The following is a 9,533-nucleotide window of genomic DNA, read 5'->3' as shown; positions in this document are numbered from 1 at the left end:
GGCTGCCTGGCTCAGTTTTAAGATGGTTGTTGAAAATTTTTTAGGCAATCACAAAAGTGCAGATTACAAAAAAATTGTTTCTGATATGGTTTCAAATTTTGGAGAATTGGGTTGTCTAATGAACTTGAAGCTCCATTTTCTTGATTCTCACATTGACGAGTTTCCAAAGAATCTGGGAGATTTTAGTGAAGAACAAGGCGAACCTTTTCACCAAGACATCAAAGATATAGAGCGTATACATCAGGGACATTGGGATGTTAATATGATGGCTGACTACTGTTGGTCATTAAAACGAGATCAAGTTTCAAAGGGAACGAAACGGAAGCGACACCCACTCCGTAGATCTTTTGAAAAAAAAAGAGTCCGATATTGTCGAATAAAATCGTGAGAGGCGAGGGGAATCAGCTAATCTATCACCCCAACGTGAGAGGCAAGGGGAACTCACGCTAATTCAGCACCTCGATCTAGGAAGACGAAGGGACTCATGCTAATATAGCACAATAACGTGAGAGGCAAGGGGACTCACGCTAATTCAGCACCCCAAAGGGAACAGAATTTACTACGTCCACGCCGTTGTTCCTGGGTAATGCTGAAAGTAAATAAAACTTGTTCCAAAAAAAGTGTTTTATTTTTCTTAGATCCTACAATTTTAGGCAAGGGGAATCATACTCATGGAACACCCAGATTGGACTATTGGAACCACAGATTCAGATTGAGCGACCCAAAAGATATAAAGATATGGTTGTAAAGTCGGCCGGACATGAAACTCTTTTAATTTTATACAAAATATACAAGAAAATACGCTATTTTCGTCGTTTTTACGTCTCTTTTTGTATTTTTTGGGAAACTATGACACTCTTTTTATTAACTATTTGCCGCCATACTTTCCTGTCCTGGCATACTTCTCTAGCTTCTTTTATGTCCATGCATTTTTTCATGCAGGCTCTCGTGTTTCTGTGACTTCTTATGTCTCTTCTAACTAGGGTCTCATTCACACATTCTAACCATTCTTTCCGCGGTCTATCTCTGGGAACGCTGCCATTTACTTTACCTTGATACTCTTGTTTCGTTAGTCGCTCATTTGACATTCTCTCAACCTGTCCGAACCATCTTAACCGATTTCTTTCCCATGTGTCTACTAGCGTCTCTTCTGCACCACATTCTTTTAGAATAATCTCGTTACTTACTTTGTCCATCAGGGTTTTCCCGCATATTATGCGAATGAATCTCATGTCAATTGCGTTAATTTTACTCTTATCTTTTTCTTGATAAGTCCATGTCTATCTAATTCCTCATCTATCCTCCCGTCCCTAGTAAATAAGCTACCAAGGTATACGAACTTATCAACTTGTTCAATTCTCTCATCATTTAACAAAATATTATATAGTGTATTCTCACTCTTTCCTTCAAACACCATAGTTTTTGTTTTATTTGCGTTAATTTTGAGGCCCATGCTCTTCATGCTTGCATCTAGTTTATTCAACATTCTTTGTAGGTCTTCGATAGACTCTGCCATAACAACCTTATCATCTGCGAACGCTAACCCACGTACCCTTACTGTTTCGAGATCCACACCCTCTTCGTCGAAGCGAGCCATTCTTAAACACTTGTCCATAAATAATATAAATAACCATGAAGACATAACGCATCCTTGTCTAACTCCTTGAATAATATCGAACAGTCACTCAGTTTCCCATTCACTCTTACGCTCGCTTTGCTACCTGTATATATTCTTTTTGTAGCTTTTAAGATCCATCCATTGACTCCATAATCTTTCAGGACTTCCCAAAGTTTACTTCTATCTACCTTGTCAAAAGCTTTTCTAGATCAACAAATGCACAGAAAACTTTTTTTCCTACTCTCAAACTTTTTTCTGTTATTTGCCTTAAGCTAAATATTTGATCCGTACATGACCTTCCTGGCATAAACCCACTTTGAACTTCCCAAATCTTTGCTTCTGTTATTTTTATTACCCTACGAATAAGTATTTTTGAATATATTTTACTTACGGTGCTTAATAAGCTAATCCCTCTGTAATTATTGCACTCGCTTTTATCTCCCCTTCTATTGTATATTGGTACGATAATCGCTTCTTTCCAATTGTCTGGGACGTCTCCCATCTCGAAACATAAATTTATCAATTCGCACAATCTATGTGATATGCACACGCCACCGTGTTTAAGCATTTCAGCGTTAATACCGTCTACCCCGACAGCCTTACCGTTTTTCAAGTTCTTAATTATATCCCTAACTTCAGTGACAAAGACTTTTTCAATTGAGTTTTCCATCGCATCGTGTTCAACATCGCAGTTGTGGTGTCCTATAGCTTCATCTCCGAATAGTCTCCTAAAATAGTCTCTGAAAGCCTCTAGTGTTCCGTCTGCATCATATACCATTACATGGAAAATATAAGTATTTGATTTCAAGTATAATATTCTTCTAGGCAGCGGGGTGAAAATCCCTATATTCTATTAAATTGTCAACAGGCGAATTTTCAACCAAATAAACTGATGCATTTTCAACTATTCTACGGAAAATTCCATAATGCTATCTAGTCAGGGTGAAAACTAACTAATATCTGACATAACTTAGTCTAATTTCAAAATTTTAATTGCAAGTTACATATCGTTGGAATCGCAAAAAAACACAGGTTCCGAATATGATATTTTGAATTTGCTGATTGCAAAACTATAACATTTGTATGCATGGCATTTTATGCCTCATTAGGACAAAGGGGCCCCCCCGCTGGTAAAGCCTGGCATAGCAATCTCGCTCAGTCAGGGACGTGAGGAGAAGTCGAGTGGAGAGGGTAAGACGATCAGGTACACCGCGATGAAATGGAAATCGCCCGATGAAATGGATACTGCCCCAGGAAAAGATGATCACCCGTAAATATATCTCACCAGGTTAACTACCTTATTGAAAATGTCTGAAGAAGAATCAATGTAGATCTATAAATATCCAATTTGACAAGTCCATCGTAACAGCCCTTGTAAACTTCAAACTCTGAATTAGTACTTGGGAATAACGGAAAGATTACACACACTAACGCAGAGTACATTCACTGACACAACAGAAGGTGTCACCAATCCAATTAGGGGCCAGTCAAAAAATACGTAAAGCTTTTGGTGGAGGGGTTTACTTGGAGCATTATGCAAATGTTAAAGTTACCAAATATAGGTGGGCTATATAGAGAGGGGGAGGGGGCAGAAAAGTAAGGACACTTATTTTTTATAATTTAATTTGAAAAAGATCTGCAAAAACAATTTGCGAAGACAACAAATATCCATATCCACAGGCAATCAGGAAAAATACGCTAAAAAATCCTGTATTTTTTTTAAATGCTTACAAAAAACCGCATCTAGATATTTTCGACAGGAATGCAATGGTTTTGTTCATTTTTCAATCCAGTAATTATTTTGTTTATAACAATTGCAGAACTATAAACAGTGACGTAATTGTTTAAGAAATTGTTCAAACAAAGTGCCAAAAAAACACGCATCGATATTTTTAAAAAGCGAATTGAGGTCTGTTTTTATTTTATTGATTCGATTATTACTTTATTGATTTCAAATTATTTATGTCTTACGGTCCAGTCGTAAATCGCAAAATAAATATGAGTCAAAAAAACATGTTCTTCGAAACTCAGATATTTATTTAATAGAAAAAACTACTTTTGATTTTCCTGACGTTTCGGTACACACGCGTACCTTTTTCAATGGTTCTTAACTTAAATTTCGTTGAATATGTGTTGGAAATAAGGCATTATTTCTACATCTTATTAAGAAAGTACGCTGTTCCTTAAGAATAACTAATTTTCTATTGGTGTGTAACCAACCTCCAATTTGTTGTCTTGTGACGGCGCCATATTTCTCAAGGATGTAAGATAAATAACCCATGTTGTCCAAAACGTTGTTGACTTGTTAATTGTAATAAATAAATAAATAAATAAATAAATATCAACGGTCGAAGAAAGGATTGATTTGTTTCATCAAATCATTTTACGATTATTACTTTCTTTTTAAATTAATTACACAACTTTTAAATCCATATCTGTAGAGAATTCAAGAAATTCACGAATTCCCAAAATTTAGATTTAGATTTTGAAATCGGTTAATGTCTTCCATTCCCTTTTTTTATTTGAAAATTCAAATTTTTTTAAATTCTAAAAATTTTTCTATTGTTTCGAAAATTATGGCAGATTTTTTTATGTATAGTTCTTGCTAGCGAATAATAATAACAAATTATTAATTGCAAATAAAATTTTTAGTTGATTGAGAATTTTTTGAAAATGGCCAAAAAACATGTTTTTTTTTAGTCCAATGCACACATTTTTGAAACGGTTGAATATGTCGAATTCGAAATTTCTTTAGCTTCAATGAAAAAAACGTAGGGTAATTTTGTTTTTTTCGAAAAAAAAATTTTTTAGAGATGTTTCCAGCGTTCATAAATGGTCAGTTTTACGTTTTTTTCAGCAATATAAAATATGAAACATTGTTTCGCCGTAATAACACCATCATTTTTTGCATCTGAGCGTTGAAAATCGCTGATCACTCAAAAAAACGTAAAATTGACCAATTTCTAACAATTGAAACATTAGTAAAAAATTAATTTAAAATTTATGCCCGCCTAGCGGGTACATTCTAGTCGCACGCCATGCGCGCGGCTTGCTTCGGTCACAAGTTTGAGCGCGCCTAATAGCGCGACAGTTGTTTTTCGCACATCGCGCTCGATAATGTATTTTTATAATGTATCTAACGAACTTGAACTTTAGTTTAGGATACTAAACGAGTATACCAAAGGCCAATCTGATAGATTTATTTTTTCAAAAGTTATCGCGCGCACAGTCAGGCATACTGACAGGCATACATACAGACAGACAGACATACGAAAAGACATACAGACAGGTATACAGACATACATACGTATAGGCATACAGGCAGACATACAGACAGACATACAGAGACATACAGACGCAGAAACATTCGTAAAAACCCTTTTTTCGGATTCAGGGGGTCTCAAAACGTGGACATTTGACAAAAATGGGGGGGGGGAATTTTACACAAATCTAATACCTTCTCTGATGAGAATGTAAACGATCAAACGATTCAACTAATTTGATCATTTTGACTTCGCTCTATAGCACACCTTTTAATAGTAAAAAGTGGCATATTTTAAGCAGGCTTGAAAGTTGTTGCTTGATTTTGGCCTATTCTTGCTTGTCTATTTTTGCTGGCTTCTGCTACATCACCTTATGAGTTCATGTAGCAAAATCAATGGCCATTGATGCTTTGAAAATGCGATGTAGATATTTATTTTTTTTAAGGTTGTCTGGACAAAAAGGAAACTTGAAATTAGTGTAAGAGTTACACTAAGTATAAGGAAAGTTTGATCAGTAAAATTAGCTATTAATAATCATTTTTATATGTAATTGCATAACAGGCCTGGGTATTAAAAGTAATTTTGTTGTTGTTAAAAAAATTGGTTCAATGGTCTCGTTGGGTACAAGATTCAATCGATGCCATCAAAATGAACCAATGAAAAAACACGTTTCTCAATCTAAAGCTTTTAGTGTCCATGAATAAGCGATTCAACAAAAACATCTATATCGGTAGGTTCCGTTTGAACTAAGGCGCAATTGAACTAAAGCCTATTTGAACTAAAACAGTTGAATAACGCTTAATATTTTTGGCCTGTAGAAAAAGAGAAGATAGATGGGATGTAAGTTACTTTAAATGGTATAGTTAATTTCAATTCGTGGCGTTATGTAACGAACAATCCTTGTTGATTAAATTTAAATTTTATAATGGGCAGTGAAAATAGAAAATAAGGAACTTGTGCTCATCAGTCATATTATTATTTTCGAAAATACTTAATTAATAAATTGTCAAGGGTACGTAACAATAAAAATTTAAATAATGTAATTAGTTCATATTAACAATATTTGAAAATGCTGTAAAAATTTGAAAAAAAGGATAAAAATTGAAAGCATTTCAAATAATATTGTGTCGAACCTTTAAATTTTATAACTATTCTGAAAAAGTGATAATTATAAATGCTTTATGATTGAAAACATTAAAAATGTTATAATTAAAACTTGAAGCGCTAAAATTAAAGTCTTATTAATGAATCATTAATTCTGGTCTCGAAACATTTTTCAGGTTAGATTCAGAAAAATATATTTTTCTTAAATCTTTTGCAACCTTTAAATCTCTAAAATAGTTTAAGATCCTTTATAATATTTTTAGAATAATCTAAATCTTTGTCAAGTAATTTCAAAATATTTCCAATCTTCCTGAAATTACGATGAGATTTTATTATTCTTTTGAAATCTTAAAAATATTTTGGAATATATCAAATATCATTGCAAAATACTTAAAATCTTTCAAAGCCTTTGAAACAGTTTTCGATACATGAAATATTTCTTGATTCTTTTCCAATATTTTTAATCATTGCAAAACCATTTAAATATTTGCATATATTTTTAATATTTGTAAAGGCATTCAAACATATTTAAAATCTTTGTGAAATCATTCGGAATCGTTCTGAAATCTTCTGCAATACTTGAAATACTTCTTAATATAAGTTCTTTCAATATGATGTACACTAGGGTGGTCCAAAAATGCATCGCCAAAAAATTTAAGAAAAGTGCCTACGAAATAAAACCATAATAATAACTTTCATTTCCAACTCATCTCCACGCTCCCCGCAGCACCAGAAAGCACCCGGAAAAAAACTACATGTTTACGTATTATTGTAACTTTTAGCTATTTCCGTCGTCCTTTTTATACAAATATTTACTAATGAACAATTTGAATATTCACCATGACTTTTTAAACCATTTATAAACAATCATTTATTCCCGAAAAGAGTAAAAAAATAATAGTATTCTCTGACTGAAATGTAATTGTCATTTTATGTAGTAGTAAATTTTTCTAAAAACATGTAATTATTTAAATAATTATTTAGTGTCTATTTTCAAAATTTCTAAAAATTGAGCCAGAGATTTCAACTTTCTTTTTAAATTAGTATCATATGCTACGTTTTGTTGAATAATTTCATAATTTTCATACATTTCTTTTAATGTTTAATACATTTATATTTATTTAAACAATCTATATTTGCTCAAACTGTTTTTTTCGATGGATAGAAAATGGAATTTAAATAAAATACATAAAATTATTTTTCGGACTGTGTTGTATATAGAAATAATATGTTTACCACTTTTTAATTGTTTAATAAATAAATTTTGTTTTATTCATTAATTTTTCAAAAAACCTTTTAAAATCGTTATTAATTATATTTATTTTATTTCGTTGTTTTAGTTATCGAAAAATAAGTCATTGATCAAATACACATTTTTTCAACAAATATAAATTTGTTAAACATTATAAGAAATGTATCAAAATTATGTAATTATTGAACAAAAAGTATCATAGGATACCGGTTGGATAAAACTGGAATCTTTGGATGCAAGGACCATATCTATCTAGAGTCCTAGGACTACACTAAAGCAAGTTTAAAGTGAAGTGCATAGATAGTTGCAGGACAGTTTTAAAAAGTGTCCAGGAAGTCGTAGGAAAGTGTGAAAAAGTGTTCAGGAAAGCCAACGCGTCTTATTAATAAGGTATTTATATGTCATAAACTTATTATATTTTTATTTTTATGCAGCAATTCACTTAATTTAATCTAACATGTGTTGCGGCTATATTAAAAAAAATCTCAGTTTTCAGAATAAATAAACCTAGCGTAGATATAATCATTAAGTAATCTTTAAATTTGGCGTTTTATCAGTTTGAAGTCGAATTTAAAATGAAGTAAGTACAAAAGCTGTTTTTAAATTAACACAAAAAATCAGGCACTTTCGCATTTTCAAAAGTTTCTTGTTGAAAAACCTAGTTAACCTAAACTGTTAAAACTTAGCATGAGAAATGCTTGTAATATTTTTAATTTTAATCCATTTAATATAAATAATCTACTTCATAAATAGAAAATTCACTAATTCGATAAGTGGGCTTTATCATTAAATAGTATTTTTAACATTTTTTAACAATATATTTAAATTTTAAACAAGTTTCCCGATTACTGGGACCGTCACGATGACTGTGTCATTTATCTTAACTTCTTTTCTTATTTTCAACCCATTTTCATTGTATGAACATTACTACTTATAAAAAGCTGTAGCGTTTTACGGGACATAGTTTTAAGTGTATGGGTACACAAAAAATAGTGTACTACACTTCTATACCTTTTAGTACAATCTACAAATAAAATATAAATATATTCCAGTAAGATTATATCAATTGATTATTCAGTAAAGAGGAGGTTTTGTATAACCTTTCTAATTTTTTTAGATTTGCTACACATTACTGGATCAGCCATTTTGAATTTTGAAAACCTGTCTTCCGATTTGTTATCAGAGACCTTCCAATTCCTAAGGTAAGTGATTTTGTGATTAAAGTAACATAAAATCCGTGGTTTGAATATAATAGATAGGAAACCCGACAGGGGCGATTTTTGCTACCGATTAATAAAATGAAACATTTTTCTACAAATGAATTTAATTTTCATTGGCAGGTCATGAAAGCTTATAAAAAATTCATCAATGCCTTAAATTTTTTCAACTGTAGAAATTTTAATTAAAATACTGATAAACTTTTTTAGGTGAACATGTTAACGTAAAAACTGCTATTTCGAATCGGTTCTGTATAACAGAGCACATTGATTACCCTTCTTAAGTTGTCTCTGATTCGCTGAAAATAAGATTTTCCGTATGACTTTCCGTATAAGCTAAAATAAAATAATGAAAGCGTTCATTTTTTTTCTTTCCTTAGTTAGAGAAAAGCCTCCTTTTCTAAGGATGCAAATTTATTAAATGCCAAGTGAGAAAGCAAAGTGCTCATAAGTTGAGCATAAATAAATACACCTATACTTCAAAGCAGTATTTAAGGATACCATATATTGTTGTATACGAAAAAATGTTTAAGCCGATATTTCGGTCCACTAATTATATTTAAATTAAAAAATCATGTTTAGGCCAAGAATATATTTTTCTTTTGCTTGTCCTTCAAATATTCTAGGTGGACATGTCGGTAGTGTGCCGGAGTTCACCACTGGCGTAGTACTGACCCAGTACTGTCCACCAATACAGACAGCTCATGGTTCGCCCAGTACTGGCAGAAAGTTGGCGTCTATGAATGTTGTCTATGAATGTTGTCAGAGTGTTTTGAAATGTCGAGAAATTGACTATATAACTAAGGTTTAAAGAAAATTGTTATTAAAACAATTTTTGCGCAATGTGATAAAACTTGTAAGTTCCGTCGATGAAATTTTATATGCTCATTAAATGTTATGATCACAACTTTGAAAATGGTCTAAAACGCGAAAAAATCAAATATTACACGAACAAAAATTGTAGTCGATTTAAATTTAATTTATTATTATTATTATTATTATTATTATTATTATTACACCATTAAGCCATTTCCCTTTCGGGGTAGGCGTGACTCACTCGGCAGGGGAAAGGAGTAGTG

This window comes from Belonocnema kinseyi, chromosome 1 (assembly GCF_010883055.1).
Source record: "Belonocnema kinseyi isolate 2016_QV_RU_SX_M_011 chromosome 1, B_treatae_v1, whole genome shotgun sequence".
Taxonomy (NCBI): Eukaryota; Metazoa; Arthropoda; class Insecta; order Hymenoptera; family Cynipidae; genus Belonocnema; species Belonocnema kinseyi.
This window is presented reverse-complemented; position numbering follows the sequence as displayed.